General features: G+C 36.8%; 1 long non-coding RNA gene across 1 annotated transcript; it reads left to right on the top strand.

Moving 5' to 3' along the window:
• Window positions 1-12,809: 12,809 nt before the first annotated feature.
• Window positions 12,810-19,666, top strand: LOC134165145 (uncharacterized). Its single transcript, XR_009965396.1, has 3 exons — window positions 12,810-12,927; window positions 13,776-14,071; window positions 18,006-19,666. It is a non-coding gene; the product is annotated as an uncharacterized LOC134165145 (long non-coding RNA).
• The last annotated feature ends 384 nt before the right edge of the window (window positions 19,667-20,050 follow it).

Here is a 20,050-nt window from a genome sequence, read left to right as displayed (position 1 = left end):
TAATATTCTAGAAATAAATTTATGTAAAATGCAGTATTTCCAACTTTGTAATATATATATGTATGTTAACAGTGAGGAACTGACATTCATTAAGTATGGGTTTTGTACACTGTTATGTATATTCCAACTCTACGCAAAGATCCCAGCTGAGCTGTCATTGTGTTAGGTACTATAAAGATATGTAGACAAGAGGAAATTTTTTCACAATGAGATCAGCCATTGGAATAATCTCCACAGGAAAGTGATGGATTCCCCAGCACTGGACACTTCCAAGATTTGGTTGGACAGAGTGCCGGGGCATCCAGTCTAGGTCACATTTTACCTGACAGGTTGACCCAGATGATCTTTGAAGTCTCTTCCAACCTGCTATTCTGTGATTCTATGATTGATTCTATGAAATCATTACAGACTCTTTGCAATGAAGACTTTTACTCTGACCTCACAGAAATTGGGAGAAATAGAATATTGGCCTTTTACTGAACAGATAGGGAGCTGAGGCACAGAAAGATCAAATGGCTATTCCTAGTATATATTACAGAAAAAAAGTATGGTGAATTTTATTTTAGCCCTGGATATGGCAAGAGCTTCTTATTGTTTTAATAATTAATTATCATGGCATTATTTTCATAAATTACCTCTCAAGACATGTTAGGATCTTGTTGCTGTTACCCTATTAAATCATCAAAGTGTTATCAAGCTCCTGGGAACTGGATTTCTAGGAACCGATTCTAACTCAAGGTGTGACTCTGACCAAGTTCTGCTATTGATTTCAGTTTGCTTCACATCTACCCTGAACAAAGCTTTGGGCAGCTGTATGCAGAAGTTGTAGGAGGCATGGCACTATGGTAAGGTCTTATGATGTGATTTTCTTTGGATTTCAAGAAGGTACCCCTTCTTTTTGTGCCTATACCATGCCTCTTTGGATTTCAAGCAGGTGCCACTTCTTTTTGTACCTATACCATGCCTCCTGACATTGCTCCACTGGCCTGTTTATTCAATTGTCTAAATGCAGAAATCTATAATGTAAAAAGTCCTATCAGAACCAATCATTTTGGTCCCCCTTTGTGATCAGAGAAGAGATTGGGTTAATAGGGTCTCTAGTGTTAATTGTTTTACCCTAAAGTTAGTTTTAAAATTGGACAGCTGAATCTTGTCTTTAAAGTATTAACTTCTTTCCACCAACTGTGAGCATCATACATAGTATCTGGCTCAAATGTAGAGGTCTGAAATGTAAGTGAATGAAGTAGTTTCCACCTAAAACCTATGAAATTTATGAAAACAAAGTCTTCCGCCGCAGAAAATATATGGACTCAGTCAGAGATCAATATGATCAGACAAAAGCCGTTTATTACAAAGCCTTAACCCCTTAAATACTGTTTCTTACATGCACTTACAGTGATTTGGCATATTATGATTGGATACATGTCTCAAAGACCCTTTGTAACTAACATATAATTGGTTAAGCACAGGTGTGAGAACTTGACCTCAAAAGCTTGCCAACAGTCCACAGTTCTCATTATCTCAGTGAATTCCAGCTTCTTCTTATCTTGCTTGTTTAGGCTTCCTCGGGCCTCTCATGGCCTTGCTGCATCTTTCAGGATTATTCAGAATTTATGTACCAATTATCCATTCTCCTGTGAGAACACTGCCTCCACAGTCTTCATTATAAAGACAATCTCTACAGGCTTCTGCTCAAAAGTGAATTTTGAGCCATTGCTACACTGGGAAAAAATCAAGAATCACTTGTTTCTATGGAATATATGATCCTTTCAATTGTAAAATCCTATCTTCTATGGAGCTGCCACTCCCTGAGGAGTGAATGGGGTGCTTAACTGAGCTATGTTCACGTACGTATTCAGTATACGAAGGATGAAATACATTTGCCTGCTATTAATGCATGTTATTGATGCATGTTTCATCATAACTTGAGAAGTCTAAACCAGCAATTTTCCTATGATCTTATAGGCTTCATTCCTTGAGGATATTCGTTGTCATGGAATCACAGAATGGATTGGGGTGGTGGGGACCTTAATGATTATCTAGTTCCAAGCCCCAAGCCCCCAAGGGCAGGACATCTTCCACTAGACAAGGTTATTCAAAGCACCATCCAGCCTGGACTTAAACATTTCCAGGGATGGGGCATCCACATTTTCTCAGGGAACCTGTTCCAAGGTCTCACCACCCTCACAGTAAAGTATTTCTTCCTAATAGCTATACAAATCTATCCTCTTTCAGATTAAAGTCATTCCCCCTTGTCCTGTCACTACATGCCTTTGCTAAAGTTCCTCTCCAGAGTTCTGGTAGGCCCCCTTTAGATATTGGAAGACTGCTCTAAGGTCTCCCCAGAGCCTTCTCTTCTCCAGGCTGAACCACCCCAACTCTCTTAGCCTGTCCCCATAAGAGAGGCTCCATGCCTCTGATATTCATAACATGTTATCTTATATTCCTCTAGCAGTTATAATACTATTCTGGCTATCTCCTTTTTTCAGTTACAAATGTACACTGAAAAAATATATGAGGCTCTGAGTCAGGCTAACTCACACCTTCATGTTGCATATGCTAACAATTTGTGCAAGAGATGCAATGATAATCAGGTTGTATTACACCAGAACAGTAATTACTGACCACTTAGAAAAGAATAAACTGAAACAAAAAAGCTGCACATTATTGAAAAGTCTGATTTTGTGGGTTTAGAAACTCCACTAATGAACTTTTCTTGAAACAAAAAGAAAAGAAAATGTCAGTTGTGCTGCTTAGACATCATTGTTAAAGACCTACTTACTGCATTTTGCATTTCCAAAACAAATATAATAGGCTCTCAGGGTAAATATTCTATACACTGTGGAGAACACTGAATGCTGGACAAAAATGCTGTAAGGGCATGAGAAGGATGCAGACTGGCTGTAGTCCAGCTCCCCATTTGTAGCTTATTGCTGTAAAATTTCCATATACTTCCCCTGAGTACAATATAAAACTGTGTAAAGTGATACTTCTGGCTTTGAATGAACTAACAACACCAGGGAATTCTTACAATAAAATGGAAGAGGGGCAGCTTATACAATTCAATCACTTTTTCCTTGGAAAAATGGATACATAAAAATATTTCTAGAGGTCTGCCTATAATATTTTCTTGGTATATTTAAACCTTGTTCCCAGACATTAGGCAACTTTGCAAAATGTGGATCTGGGTACTGGCAGGTCTGAACATGATTTAGACATTACTGAAGCTTTTAAAAGGTGTGGTATGCAAGGAGTCCTCTCCAGACCTGCATTTTAAGAGAAGGATTTACTTAATGCTGACAACACCACCTTACTAACATTCAGGGTTTCAGACTGAAAACTAGACTGTGGTGCCCTATTTACAAAGGCACAGTGCTCAGAAAGTAGACAGAGATAATTAGCTGGCTTAAAAACAAAATTAAACCATCTTTTTCCATAAGCAACATAGACACATACTTAAGGTCGACATTTACCAGTGAATGGGAAGATCTAAGATCCTGAAACTCAAAGAAAGCTACTGGGTTTACTAAGCATATAGTAAACTTTATGTCCAAGGTCAGATTCACAAAGGTGTTTAGATTTGGTTCTATTTAATGTGGCAGTTAGGAGTCATGCCTGTGTGGACTGCTCCTGGAGGACATGGACATGCCCTCTTGTATGGGTTGCATGAGGTACAATTCAGAGCACATTACTGGGGTGTGAAAGTCTTTACACAGGCTATCCACAGAGCGCAGCTCAGACATGCCAGGTTGGGTACATACTGTTAGGAAAGTGACTAATAACTGAATCCCTGCAAAATAACTTAAAAAGCAAAATGCTTGTTTTAAAAATCTGATCAGTTGAACCACAATTGCAAAGTATATATTTTGCTTCACAGAAAGCAGATACAATTTATTAAATCACACAACGGTAAAGTTCAGGTCTTAGGTATTTGGTTGCAAATTCAAACCTAACAATAAGAAAGGTATTCTTTCTTAGTAAGAAAGTCTTCTCCTTCTTTAGGTTTTTTGCTGTGATCTGATGAAGAGCACACATCAGTGCCAGCATACATACCCTGAAACACCTAACTAAAGACTTATGACTGTGCCTGTAAGAGACAGCACAGTAAGTCCACAAACCGAGGGGCCCAGGATTACACAATATTCGCTCTTCCTGCTGGTGGCTGAGCCTCATGTAGGCCTCTGCTCGTGCAGCAGTAGAAGGTGTTTTAGGTTTTCTCCTCTACTTTTCCTCAGCTTGATTAATTTTTTTGCACCTCTAATGGGGCTTTTCCTTCTCACTCACGACCTCAGAGTATTTATAGGCTTGGAGGTTCTTTTAAGGAGCTCTGTATAAGGTCATTGAGGTTTCTTAAAATTCTGGGGATTTGGTTGTTTGTTTACCAAGTAATAGTAAATAAGGCAGAGATTATTTGTTGGGAGAGGCCGAATTATTAGCTGAAAAAGACACATGCTGTTTACATAAAATCTTTTTGCAAAATTCTCAGATTTGACATGCTGTGCTGCCTGAAACATGTTATTTTTTATGAAGTAGTCTAGAATTTATTTGTTGTTGGCATTTTCAAAATTATGTAATTTAATGCATTTTTTAAGGTTTATGTAATGTTGTACATGAATATATTTGTGTGGAAGGGAAATAGTGCATCTAATTCTTATGGTGATGGTGTATCTTGTTTCTTTAACCATTTATTTCTGCAGTGAAAGTTACAAAGCAAGAGAAAAATCAAAAAGACTTTGATTTTAACAATGAACGTGAATTGTGCCTATTAACAGAAATTCAGATCTGTGTATGATACACCAATGGTGCTAAAACTTTAGATATTTTACAGAATATATTAAAAAGACAATAAAACATAATAAATCATAGTGAACAAAAAGCAGAAGATGAAAGAAAGATTCAGTGTCAAGCAATACATTTTTAGCCTACATTTGTCATGAGAAAAATTAAAGAAATCGGGGTTCCTTGCTTGCTTACAAGACCTTGAAAATTTACAGCAACTTGCATGTACACTGGGGAGCAGCTCCAAATTTCCATGGAGTACAGACATTGAGAAAACAGCTGCATAACACATTTAAGAATCTTACCTTTGTGCAAAGGTTTGGCTCTGAATTTTTGCTGTGAATTCAGCTCTGTAGGACCCTGCCAAAGGCAGGGGAGCAGCTGCCTGACAGAGTCAGAATAGCAGCTGACTGGGATCAGGGAAATGCATGCTGTGCTCCTCCAAAGAGTTCTATGATTGTTTACTGGGAGCTGTGGACAACCGTTGAGTACTGGTTGCCCAACTCAGCATAGCTGAGGACAGACTGCCTTGCACTGGTGTAGGTGCTTGCTCTTGTGTAAGGGTGATTTGAAAAGCCCTGATCTACCATTGAGTCTGAACAGCTAAAAAGGGGATTTAATTTCGGGCTTTCATCTCCAGATCAGTGGTGACGAAATCAAATATCTGTGTGAATATTTGAACTGAATATCCACACTGCTATGGCCCTCTGTATAGGGGGGCAGATATGGTCTGGTACCCAGTGTATCTGGGAGAACTGAGGTGAGTCAGAGAAGCACAGTTTAGGCTGGTTTGGGTACCACCAGTTAGGCTCATCTTAAATGTAACTTCCTTTAAAACTTATCCGAGACACATAAGGTGTTGGGGACATGAAAATCTTAATAGTTTAAAAACATAAAAAAATAATAAATATATATTTAAATTAATACTATTATAATTTTATCTTGGGATAAGCCTTTATTCAATTTCAATTTACAGTAAAAATTTACAGCTGAATCATAAACCCTCAAAGATGGGATTTGTCTGTGGAAATTTTGAGACAGATTTAAATATATTAGTGACTAATAAGGGATGACAAAAGTAAAAGATCTGGCCTCTGTGCAAGCCTGTTTTTGAGGATTTTTTACAGTGTTGCATGGGGTTACACACTATGGAAATCAGAATTAATTTTTTTTACTCAGAAAACTTTACAGTCTTCTAATGAAGGATCATTGTGTAATGTCCTGGAAAAGTTCCCTCAGTCTTCCTAACTACAGCTTTAGACAAATAAAATATGTCCTCACAGAATGCATTTCATTTTTATACAGCAACCACCTGAAAATTTTGTGGGGTACCTCATCTGACATAAACAGAGTACACTTGGTTAAGACATCCAGCTTTGTATGGTTAAAGTGGGGTTAAAATATATGGAAGTGGACTTAGCTCTAAGACACAGATACTTAGCAGGCTTAATTCCAAAGGAGATGGTGGACCGGTTTTTGAGATCCTTGGCTGAAGTTTTGAAATCTTTCAAAAATATGTACTTTTACTAAGTTTTCTTTCGTAAACTGCGCCAACCAGGTACCAATCCATGTACAGATTATGTCATACTAATGGATCTATCTTGTTAAACCATTTTTAAATTTCTATTGATAGTGAAGTAACAAGTGAGGGAAAAACTGAGTCACTCATACAACGGCAACTTGAGTCATATTCGGACTCAGGTAAAACTGGTGTCAATATCTCATGTAGAAGCTTGAAGTTTTTGTGCATGAAGGAAGGAAGTACTGGTAGAAGAACAAGGATTCTGGGTCAGTAAGGGGATGCTTTTGGAGACATCTAGCAGGAGAGAAAAAACTGTCAGTATGTGATGACCAACTAATTAGTAAATGCATTGTAACGAATTAGTGGAAATGGGATCAACTAAACTCAGGCAGTTACAGCAATGTACAACATACTTTACAGAAGCACTTAGGCAACCCTTCCACCTACTGTTAGAGAAGAAATGGCTAATTTTACATGCATGTGTGACAGTACAATCTTATTTTCTTTGGGATTCACCAGTCATGATTGGTATTCTGATTATGCAGTGCATGCCAGGCCATATAAGTAGTATTGTTGCTTTATAGGAGATAATTTTGGTGGTGAAAACAGTGATTTGTCTGACAGAAACAGTAGGCTGCTCCAGGGTCTTGAGTTTATAAGGCATTTTGAAAAGTTTTGTAGTAGGTTTGAATTTGCAACCAAATACTAAGCAAACTAGCATGGTTTGTAAATTAGAAACCTTGCTTTTAGAGCACATCCAGCTAGTAAGGCTGTATCTTCCTAATGTATCTTCCTAATGATTAGGACGAATATTTTTTACTTCATATCACATAGTTGCTGACCCACCCCTTAGCTCTCAAGCAAACAGTCACAAGACTGATACATTGTAAGCCTCTTATTACTGAAATTGCTCTTATTACCCACAGTATCTAAACTTTATTACTGACAATGATGGTTTTCAAATATCCTTGGGAATTTAGAGAGTTCCACAATTCAGAAATGCACCAGCCTTGCCAGCACTGAATGTCATAAGTAAATAGGCAGCAGAAGAAATTCTAACTTCCAAACAGTCCAGAAGCCAAACAAAATATTACAGGCAGAAAAAAAAAAAAAATCCCCAAATCCAAACATAATTATACAGCTGGAGTTCAGGTTGTTTGGACTTGGAATGAAACTGCTTGCCCAATCCTATCAGGGGATCTTTACAGTTCCAAACCCACGTATGCCTCCCATTTACTATTTCTATTCTATACCAACCTGCTATTTTCTGCTCAACTGGTAAGCAAAAGATACTTTAAAATTTATTTTTTAGTCTGTACTTATCGTCAACTGTCAGACAACAATAACAGTCAGAAGAGTGTGCTAATCCATCTGCCTTCCAGGCAATCCCTCCAGGAGAAACTTTCTTTACCTAGATGGATATTTTAGTCTGTTTTAAGGACCATAAGGTGTATATACAACCAGCCACTAGAAGAACTATTAGACTCTGAAGCCTGACTTTGTGCAGCTTTTACCATTAGGAAAATTCTTTTGTGAAAAAGATTTTGTTTTTCATGATGCTGGATACCATAAATACAGTGACTTAGTTTTTTCAATTAGTCTAAAAGAGATTGGGAAGGACATCATCCATTAAAACCAGGTCTGGAATTAACAGCAGTCACTGATGCCTTTAAGGAGAGCAGTATTACAGGGTAGGCAGAAGGATATGTCTGTTACTAAAGTTGCCTGACACAACTCATGATAAAATCATATTTTCAAATGCTAATGTGTTCATCATATTTCATCAGTTTGGACTGAAATTTTCCATACTCACTGACTGCCTCAGGCTAAATTTCTTTAGGGAATTTTCAACAAAAATAATTTAGCTAAAGAAATTCCCTCTCAACTGGCTGAGCTTGGACTCTTTCCAACTACTAGAAATAAACCAGCTCCTTCCACTCCTGCAATGAAAGATTCATGCAGTATTACACTTTTCCTTGGTAATAGTCAACAAGCTCCTTACTTGCTGAAAGTAAACATAACGCTTGTGACTGTAATAAGAAGGGATGATTTTACATCACTAAGATTTTGACCACAGGTCTTTGTAAGAAGCTGAAGATTGGTACTATCAGTTCTGTGGAAGTGGAGGGAATAGAATGCTTGATTATTTACGTTTTGTTTAATTTTCAAAGTAATGTAATAAGCATTGATCTACAGATATGATTGTATTCTGCCTGTCCACAAGGAAAAACTGTTTGATTTCAGTCTGGCATGGACTGATGTATAACTTTGATGTATTAGCTAGAGATATTTCTAAGAGAATTACATATTAAAAAATAGTTAAATTTTTATTTTTGTATTAATTGATCTCTGCCACCTGATTCGTAAAGATATGCGACCAGTAAATGTGGCATTGTTCTATTTTATCTTGCACCTCTAATAAAAATTTAAACATCTCTCTGACATTAGCCTGCTAGAAGAAATGAAAGTGAGAATCTTCCATACTATTAAAATGGGTCTTCTTTCATGTGCATCTTCTACAAACATTCACAGCTCCTGTGATGGTGATACCACTTAACCCTATTTTTAAACCTCATTAACCTCTTTCTTGATGCTTGTGAAATGCGATTTGTTAGCTACTCCACTCTTTAAATATTTCTCTTCTGTTAAGCTAAAAGCAAACCAAAATAAAAGCAGGATATAAAGACCTGGGAAACATCTCATCAGCGATGTGCTATTTGTCTTTCAGTAGAGTAAGCATACAATATGGACCTCCAGATTTGCTGTTAACTTGAGAACCACTGATATCCTCTGTACCAATTCTTTGGCTCTTTTGTTTCAGATAAATATAATTTCATAGATCTTCAGTTCAAACTTACCATTAAAAGATAAACATGAAATGAGGCTATGAGTTCTAATGAAGAACCACAGGATTTAAATCTAATAATCCAATCCACTGACACACATTCAGAGTACGTAGTTGCTTCTTGAAATAAGCCATCCTCAGTACTTTTTTTATTCCTCAAACTCCTTGCATTTCTCACTGCATGTTTAGAGTCCTACACCAAAGACCCCATGCACACTGACTTTTATTCATTTAGGTTTTCAGTGAAAAAAAAGGTGGAATATTAGTCTGGGTAAATGGATTTTTTAAGCTCGATAGAATTCTAGCTTCTCTAAAGAAAATATGATATCACCTAAACAATATAAAATATTCTCAGACATGCATAGCTACCTGCGTTTTCACCTCATGAATTTTTCAGCTATTTTATCCACCAACTTCTATCACAAGAAAATCCCAATTTCTAGAGTGACCTGACAACAGTTAAATTTTAAACCAGACTTTTCCTTTAAATCTATCAGTCTTTTTTATTTAAATATTTTGAAATGTGAAGCTCTACAAAGGTATCTGTTTATTTGCATGAACATTTTTCCTAGCTAACTGATCATGCAGGTCTCCTGATATCATTGTGAAAACAGGATTTTATTAAATGGCTCTGAAGATAACTGAATGGTAGACATGCAGCTGCTAGATTTATGAATCTGGATCAGGAGTACTAATTTTTCCTAGTTTTAATACGTTTGTGTGATGTCCTGAAACATGGCTGAAGTCTGTAGGCTGTACCTCATGCTTTAATAGAAGATCTCATGATGAATGTAGATTCAAATACCCTTAATATTTTGCAGATGCTGTGAACACCAATTACAGAACAGTGACTGCAGTGAAGGGGTTAATGATTAATTAAGAATGATGATATGAATTAAGTATCAGCAGGGTCTAGGGTAATTGATGTCAGGTGAATGGGAAACTCCCCAGGATAATGTCAGTGCCAGAGGGAGTGGTGATTAGTGGGGATAAATGCTGGTGTGATCTGCATCTGATGAAGACAGAGTTGAAATGTTTGTGGGACTGGGCCCAGCTGAGAATAATAAAGGCTTTTCTGTTCCCAACTGAGAATAAAGGAGATTTTGAATCAAAATATGTAAATACAGGTAGAACCCTTCCTGTCTTTAAAAAAATGCAGCTAGACCTGTGCTTTTAATACTTATCTGTATAAAGCTCTAGAAAGTAATTATAAAAGTTCATTGTGAGCCATGTAATCATTAATTTTAAGTGGTTTCAAGGAAAGAAGAAAATTGAGGTCTGCTATTTTATTCCTGTTCATTACAAAGAACAATGCAGAAGTCTTCGAAGTGCAGATGAAGATTTTGCTGTGTTTCCACTTACTACATTTGCAAACTAGGCAACAAATATTCTGATATAACTTCATAAATCTCTTTGAGAAAGCCAGATAGAAAACAGTGGCAAGTGTTGTTTTTATTTAGTTTTGGATAACTAGAGCTATAACTTCCTATTGTTATTGTATGGGCATATGTAAGAGGGGTTTCTTCAGACAGCTCTAGATAATTTTAATTCCTTTCCAGAAAAAAAGTCTATTGTGTGTGTTGTAAAATGCTGTACAGAATTTGTAGTGCATAATCACTTAATTAAAGATTGTCTCATAATGCATGTAGATGAATTAAGGTTGTGCAAGAAAGCTCAATTGTTCTGTTACCTAGCTTAGATGTACTTAAAAATGTTTTTTATTAAGTAACCTGATACAGTATTCTACACAGAAAATTGTATATCTTGTGCCATTATTTTACTTTAAAATCTCTTTCCCTCTACATACCTAAAAGGGCCATGTTAATGGTTCTTATTTGTTTACTGTAGGCAAATTGTATGAACTTGCCATGTAAATCTGGGCCATATCAGTCTAGTTGACATGCCAAACAAGAAAAACAGATGAATTAAGAATTTCCTGGTGTATCAATAAAGGTTTGATATACAGAAGTTTGCAGAAGTCTTACCATGGTCTGTGGGCATAAGAGCATAAACACAGGTCACAATGAAGGAAAGTTAATTTTTGCTCCATGACTTTACAATCATAATTTGAGCATGCTTGTTGAATGGCTGGGTGATTCATTATCTGTACATACTGTATATGCTGGCTCTGCACTACTTCTGCATTATATAGGAAGATATCTTTAAACCCAAAATGACAGACATGGTAAAACAATGGTGAATCTGTTCATGGAGCTACATAAGCAGAGCTTGTTCTAAAAGTACAAGCTATATATATGAGGATGTATTATTGGCAATTATTATACCTCTGGATAGTGTGATAAGTGTAAAATATACAATTAATGATTTCTTATGTTTTCAGATTGTCATTATTAATATTTTACATATATAACTTCTACAGATAAAATTAAGTAAATTAATGCTATGAGGGAATTTATTTATGGAGTGTGCAAAATTCACAGTTATACATATTTTGTGAAAGATGTAATAATATGAGAAATGTTTGTTTCACTTTCCAGCATATTATCTACTAACCCTCAAATAAAAATGCAAACTTTGTCTGATTATGAATTTTTACATACCCTTTAGTTCACAAGGAATAGCATTTAGTCATATATACAGTACTACAGATGAAGTAACTTTGCTTTAATTATAGGTGTAGGTATTCTGCAGTGATGCCAAAATTTGTCACTGAATTAATCTCTTGCTTTTCTGCTTAAGTTCTGAAAGAGATTTATGCAACAGAGTGAGTAACATTCTCCATTCCTTTACAGCAGGGAAACTTGAGGAAAAGATTGCTTAAAGAATCCAATTCTTTGATGCATTTTATTTAACAGATATTTCATGGAGGTCAGCTGGAACTCCTATTGACCTCCATGGAGCAACATTTATGCCAACACAGAGCAGTTGGTGCTTTGAAGAGCTAGAAAGCCTGGTCAGTAATATAAAGCCAGGTCTTGTACTTTAAATCCCAAATGTTAAAACAAGAAAAAATATTTGTTTTTCTGACTCTTTCTCCCTGACTATGAACACATAACTGTTATGAACTCAGTTTTCTGGATTCTGGGACTGCTCTGAAATTGGGGTCACTTGGCTCTCAAAGCAGCACTCCATAGGTGCACTACGAGTTCACCAGGCAGCCCTCTCCAGCAGTGTTTATTATACTTGTGTTTGCAACATATCTTGTTGAGTAGTGCACGCAGCCTTACTGTTGGTAAATTCTGTGTAGATCACCCCTTTTAGTGAGTTCATTAAAACTGTCATTATCTAATTTTCCTAGAAAAACAAGGGGGAAAAATATCTGAAACTGGACATCTGACTGTGTAGATGCTCCCCTGCTGCTGGCAGTAAACTGCAGGAAATATGGGACAATCCTTGGGAGAGAACAAGAGGTGACTGAAGGTGCAGCCATGCAGCTAACGCACTGAGTGGGCATTCCAGCAGGCCGGATAAAAATTATTTGTGTTGTGGCTATGTGTAAAATGGCCTGGGCACTTTCCAAATACAAGAGAAAAAACAATCCTTGCACCCAAGGACTGGAGCATGAGAGGACAGATAAGCATGTAGTGAAGGCTGTTTGAGGGCAGAGCAAAGAAACCGGAGGATAAAGCTGAAGTCAGAAATAACTGAAAGTTTCTGAAGTTGCTTGATTTATTTTATGTCAATACCAGAAGCCATACTAATACTAGTACTGTCAATACTACTCCAATCTCCTATCTCTTTTACAAGCATCCTCACTGTTTACCTTGTCTCGAAACCTTGGTTCCAGTACTAAGATCCTTCATGCTCTCCCTCTCATCAGGTAAATAAACTTTTCAGTCAAAAGATAAAATAAGTAATGTGTCCCTGAGCTATAAATACATGATAATCTGCAGTGTTGGAGGTTTGGGTAACTTACAGCTATACAGAACTTGCCAGTAAATAAATCTTGTGCAGCAAAAGTGTACCCCATGATCATAATCCTGATGACTGGAGAGAGTCTTCAAAATACAAGGGTAAACTGAAAATGTCATTGCAGTGTGATGTCGTGAGAAGTTTGAAATTCTCTGTGCCCTAGGGAGCACAGGGCAATACAGTGTTCAAGTGTTCAGCAGAGTCAAAATACAATAACAATATAATTTGTGATAGGGGTGTGGAGAAACAAAAGCATCACATATTGATTGGAATGCCTGACAAGCTAAGTGCCAGCTGAAGTCTGTAATAAATATCACTGATGCTATTTCTAACCCCTTAGAAAGCAGCCACAAGGAGAGTTTTGGTCAGGGCTGGACTGTCTGGATAAATCCTGGGATTAAATTATTGTATTTCTAACAGTGGACAATACTATGTAGGTACTTCAAAACCAATAAGGGAACGTTTTGTATAGACATAAACTTGAAACTTTATTTTATAGCCACATGATTCCAGATAAAATTCACTGCTGGAGCCACCAGGGAAGGTAGGGCAATGACACAGCCATGAGCCTGTAGCCATTGGTCCTGCAGGGATGCTCTTAGCTCACCATGTGTGCTTAAGGGAAGAGTCATAACAGGGGCAAAGGCGCTGTGTCGGGAGATGCTTCTGAAGACAAAGGACTCGTTTGGTCTTGCCCCTTGGATTTAGGTGTCTAACCTTGCAGCCTGCCAGAGCTTGCTTTCTCTCTCGTTCCAGTTTCTTGGCTTCCAGTGCTTCCCTGAGAACAGCTGGCCTATTTTTACTAAGTGGAGGTATAGCCAAAACTATTCTTCAAAGCACAGCCCTAAGAGCCTTTTCAGACACTTTCTAAGGTACCAGAAGAACTTCAGACACTTTAGGAGCTCTGACCATTAGTAAATGGTTGCTTGCAGGTATTGAGAGATACAAGTTTGGCTTTAATTTCCTTCAGTATCAATCATTTTTTTATGGCTTTGAACCTCAACCTGGTATATGGCTACAGAAGAACTCTGTTGAAATCGCTTCTGTATCAAGTTGCTTGCATTTCTTTTTTACAGTTTAATGAGATAAAATGTGAGCAAAATCCCTACCAGAAACAAAACTATTGGTTGGTAGAAGAAAGCACAGACCTGTAAGCTGAATACGGCTGGAAGGAAGAAGCAGGACAAAAAGACAGTTTACAAGAGATGGAAGGAGATAGTGATCCTGGAAAGAAGGAACTGAGCTGGGGTAGAAAGCTGAAAGTTGTACTTCTTTGGGGTTTGTTTGTATGTCTATGCACAATATTCAGAGGAAAGGCAGAGACGGATGAATGATAAGACTAGAGTATGTGTATTTGGGATGTTAATTTTATTTTCTCATCTTTTACCAAGATAGAGATCACATCAGAAAACTCATGAAGTTAATTTGCATGACACAGAATGACATTTAAGCAAAAGACTGAGAAAATAGAATAGGAAAACATAGTGGTATGGCTATGGCTTCATAGAGGAGAATATGTGCTGTGTCTCGTTTGTCCCCTATAACGTCCATCTTGACCCCATAGGGCATGTTTCTCAGTCCATGCAACCTAAATAAGAGACACCTAAATCAATCAGTTGAAACTTTGAAGATCAACATTAAGCAGGGTCGCATTAATTTAAATCAGTTTTCAGAGTAAAGACTGGTTTTGAAAGATATCTATCACAGAACTTGGCTAAAGAAAAAAGTTCTTTGGAATTCTTGATCTAAGGTGAAGTCCTCACCTGGTAGTGACAGAGGTGGGAGTCTCAATGTTTTATACTTTCTTCAAGCAAACAGGATATTTTCCCAGGATTCTGCAACCCAGGTTGGGTGATGTCATGAAAAAATTAACATGTTCTGAACTCCTCATTCATCATACTAAATGTGCTGGCTGAGTCCGAGTGCTGATATATTTTATTGCAAAGATTCCAGATGAGGCTTTGAAATGTATTTCCAAGCAAATTCCTCCTGGCAGGTTTTAGGTTGAGGTCTTCTCAGAGCTCTCTGCAAATATTTTTCCAGGTGTAAAGGTCTATACATAGAGCAGAACAACTGTCTCCATGAGATTTCAGTGTTGTGTGCTACTGTGGCAGTCTAAGGTGCTAAGGAGATGGTAGAAGAATTTCAGAGCTATAATGGTGCAAGAACGAGAAATTAGTTTCTTCGGACATTGGATGAAGGTTTCAAATGGGACTGTAAATCCCAAACTGGGAATCCCTTATAACCTGAAATGAGGCTAATGTCTGAAAGACTGGGAACTGGCCACAGTAAGACCAGAAAATGATTGCTTGCACTCAAGAATAATTTCTAAAATAACAAAGAACTTACATTTCTTTGTGAATGCAAGAAAAGTCAGCCACCACTGAAATGCAAAACAATGAGAGTTATTACAGGACCAAAACTTCACGCCTTTACAATAACAACATATTAGCTCACTTCTTACTTAAGAAAATTGACAGTGAAGGAAGTACTCTTTCATGACTGCCAATATCTCAAAAAATGGGCCGATTTGTGTTTCTTACTACACAACCTAAAAGAACTGAGTTATTATGTACTGGACTTTCAAGATGTCAAGATAATTGTGTAAAAATATTTGAAAATGTAAATAGTTTTTACTTTTCTTCATATGACATAAGTTGCTCCATATAATGTAAATGGTAATTTCAAGGGATGCACCTTTATTTCTGGAGGTGAAATGAAAAGGAGCATTTGACAAGATCTAAGTACGTAGTATATGAGAAACTGTAATACAGGTAGATCTTTATTTGATCACTAATAGATTTTGTAACATAAGTTTTCAATTACTTATTTTTTTCCCTTTAGTAAAATAGTGTTAGAATTTCAGAAGAGATTAAGTTTTTTTTCAGTCTGGCACATTTATTAATTCTGAGAAATAACTATACTCAGAAGTTGCATTGATTTAAAGTTGGAAACATCTTAAAATATTTTTGAGCTATTAGGAATGGCTTTGGACATTAGGTGAATATGAATCAGTTAAACCTCTCTCAAATTTTAAATAATAAAAATATTAAGGATGATTCAACAACTGCCTAGTACTTACATTGCCATGACAATTCTCACAAAAAGTTGCTATTGTATAGTTCTAACAACGTGACCTAATTTCTAAGGAAATTTTATGCCATAAAGTGCTCAATGAGAAAAGCTTTCAACGAAAAAATAGATGATTTTTTTTTTTTTGTACATAAATATAGCTGAACAAAATGCACAGTATAGTGAGAGGTGAAAAATGAAAAAGGATGTTTTTCAGTGTTATGTATTAGTTCTTAATTGCCTTTTATCTCACTCTGATTTCAGCACACAGAAATATCTTAATATCTTCCAGTTAACTTCCCCTAAAAAATATAGTAAATTTTTAGAAAATTTTGACTGTTTCTGAAAGCTGAAGGTTATTGTATGAGGAATATTGTATATCAAAGTTTTCATTTTATTAGTCGTGAGTGCTTCTGGATCTTGAATTAGAAAATGGTATAATATTCTAGCATTGATTTTGGTTCTTTCAGTTTCTTAATGTGTATGAGGTATTATATCTACTCTTACCCCAGATGAATAGCAAAAATAATTTCTTCCACAACTTGGACAGATTGCAATAACCTCCTAAATAATGTTCTGATATGGCAGAGGTTCAAATGATAATTATCTCACTTTTAGTCGTTAAAGATTTTATAAATTGCTTAGAAAGAATTTAGAAAGTACTTGAGTGCATTATACTGCTACTAAGTATCAGTTAAAATAATAAATAATTTAAACCAGTGGAAATACTTCCCCCCTACCTCCACTTGGCTTCATAGGCAGATATAGCTGTTACAACTGCATAAAACAGCCAGTGTTGTCATATATTCTCAGTGTTTCAACTTTCCTCTCAATAACATGAGCATTTTTTAAACCATGAACATTATTTAAACACAAGAACAAATTCAAAGCTAGACCTGACTACACTGACTTGAAAATACTTTGTAATTAAAACAATATAAATAAGTTCTGCCAGCTTTTAATTAAGAATATATTTTATAAGTTAAAAATGTGTCTGTCTTAAAAAATTAGGGTACCATAATCATCCTAAGCTTTCACAATCATATTAAATTTCTTAATGAAATTAAGAAACTTTCATTATATTTCTTCAGAGGTGGCTATAAGAAGAACTGAGGGGTTGATGAACCAAATATTGACAAGACAGCAGAATGGAAACTGTAAAAACCTGGTCTTTATCTAGAACAACTTTTAAAGGAGGGGTCATTTGCTATAATGAAAGAATGGGTTTATTAAAAAAAATTAGTTTTATTTAGCAAGTATTATAGTGAAGAAATAAGCTTGTTAGTACTTACCTGTCCAAGTCTTTCAGAGATTTTACAGCTAAAATAATTTCCCATAGGATTGTGTTGGACTTAAACCAATCTTCCTTATTTTGAAGATGGTTCTATTATTCCTCCAGTTTTAGACCTCACAAGGAGCTATTACACAAGCTGTATATGTGGAACAGTTCTATTTGCCAAAGCTGTCTACCTAGAGTGACTGAATGTGGCTGTTTTTGCAGGTACCAATTTCACAGCTAAGAGAAGAAAAAAGGAAAGGAAAGCTTTCTGTTACCCAAAGCAGCTGTATGAATTGCAGAACTGTAGCTGTGAAACTGAAGGCTCAGTGCTCACTTCTGAGAGATGGATGTTGGAGGGACTTTGTATAATTTACTATATCTAGACCCCAGTTATTGTCATCAGATTTTTTTAGAAAAAAAATAGAATTTCATAAATACAGAGGATAGGTTTATAGAGGCTCCATAGCATCATTGAACGCTAATGATAGTGAACGAATCCCACAGAAAATGTGTGCTATAGTTAAGTATTGGTTTAAGCAAACAACGGGGAAAAAACAGTTCTCCAGATATCACTTCTGAGGACCTTTCTGATCCTTACATGGGGGCATAGAGCAAACAGCTTTCATCTGTTGTAGTCTGACCTACTGTAGAAACTTGAAGCAGTGTAGCAACACCAGTATGTCACTAGACATGTGCCCATTTGCAGGTAGCCTGGATGAACTGCTGTTCTAGCACAACCATGCAATAACCCAGTCCCAGTTTGGCAAATGCACCATGTTGTGCACAATGGGAGTGCACCAGCTCTCATGGTGCTGGCTCCCTTCTCTCTTTCTTGTGATTTTGGGTGCCGCTCAGACATGCCCTTTCCTGATGAATCTGTATCACAGTGGGATTGCTGGCTCTGTCCCCCAACCATTTTAAGTGCTGGCTTTCTCCCAGCCCTCCTAGAGATGCTGACAGCCCCAGTGAAGTGGTGGTATGCAACCCTGCCACCACAGAGCTGTTTGAAAGCAGGGGGCACAATGCATTTCTTATAACACATTAATTATGCTGAGAACTATACCTGTGCAGAAACCACCTTGTTGGGAAATCAGCATGTAACTGCAGGAAGTCCAGAAATAAACAGGCAGATTGTTACTCCAGCCTGCAAAATGGTAGATTCCTGCCAAATGGGCTGTGGTTTCCTGCATGAGCTTGGAACACGCCAGTGACACAAACGTGAAAGGTTTTGTGTCCTTTTTGCAGAAAGGCTGCTTTCTCTCCTCACTTGGAGGGAAGGAATGACAAGTGGGAAATGCTCTTGATAGATACCAAGTCTATACTGAACAGTCTGCATTGAATGAAATTTATTTTTTTTAAATGTACCCTTGGTCATGGAAGCTTCCACCAGGAGTATATCTGTCTAGTCATGTCTCAGTGGCTGAATTGTATTGTACATTTTACTGTGGTACTTGTAGATATTAAAGTGTCTGTTTAGGATAATATTTTTCATTGCTGGTTTTAGTGCTTAAAGATTAAAGTTGTCTAAAAAGGTGTGTTGAAAGTGCCTAGGCAAAATGGATGCTTACTTTCACTTGATTACTCAAATTCACGTTATGTATTTTTAAGACTTGTATATTAATATGAAATGATGAAAACCATAAAATCTTCAGTTCACTGAAGTTTGGAAACCTAGAGATATCATTTTACTGGAATGTTTTCCAGCCTTTGGAACAGGGTTACACATCTGTGTGCACAGCTGCCTACATGTCATATTCTGGCTTCCATTCTGATATGCTCTTCAGTACCAATATAATGTAGTTCATTTTATAATAATTTATCTTTTTGTTTTGTTTTGTTTTTTCTTTAAACCGGTTGAATTACCAGAACACATTATTATGGCTTTCGTTTCATTCACTGTTTCAAACTTCAGCCTATAAATTATTCGTAGAAAGGCTTTTCTGTGAGTATTTGTAAACCAAATATAATGAAAGGAATTCAGCTCTAGAAAGGAAGGGCTTGAAGGAGATAGGTGTTAAATCTAATTTGCTTTAAAGCTTTAGATTGCTGTGGTCCTTGAAGTACTTTTAAGAATCTTAAAGGTCTGTGGTGCAACAGAAATCCCAGTGGGTAAAAGCACCACTCAGAATACCTGCTGCAATGTTGCCCTTGCTATCAAAACAGCATGATGAGTCAATGAGTAACTGGGATGTTGGTTTTGGAGATCTGCCATTTTAAAGAGGATGTTAAGTGTAAATAATTTAAGAAAGAATTCAAATTTTTCATACACAGTTGCCTATCAATAATGGTAAACAAAGAGGAGTGTATGCTATGATAAAGAATGGTATGGAGGTAAATGTTCGCAGCAAGGCTTTAAATGGCTCTGCCAGTCCATAACACAGTATAATTTGTGTAGTGGGCTTTGTAATAATTTCTGATATGATTTTTATCATCACCTTACAAACACGGCATATTATGGGGACTTTCTCCGTCTTACCTGGGACTGTTAGGACTCTTTTACCCACTCTGGAAGAAGCTTCACAGATATACCTAGTAACTGTGATTGTTTTTAGAAACCAAATATAGCTGCAGCTCCTGCTAGATGATGCTTAGGAGGGAAGAGTGAAGAGTCGTGGGGTAATGAATCCCCTGGAGGTAGGCAGGTGGTTGCATGTATTTAACAGATATGCCAGATAAAAGG

The sequence above is a fragment of the Pezoporus occidentalis genome, unplaced genomic scaffold (genome assembly GCF_034315485.1).
Source record: "Pezoporus occidentalis ecotype Australia unplaced genomic scaffold, CSIRO_AGI_Poc_V1 ctg23, whole genome shotgun sequence".
In the NCBI taxonomy this organism is placed as follows: Eukaryota; Metazoa; Chordata; class Aves; order Psittaciformes; family Psittacidae; genus Pezoporus; species Pezoporus occidentalis.
This window is presented reverse-complemented; position numbering and strand designations above follow the sequence as displayed.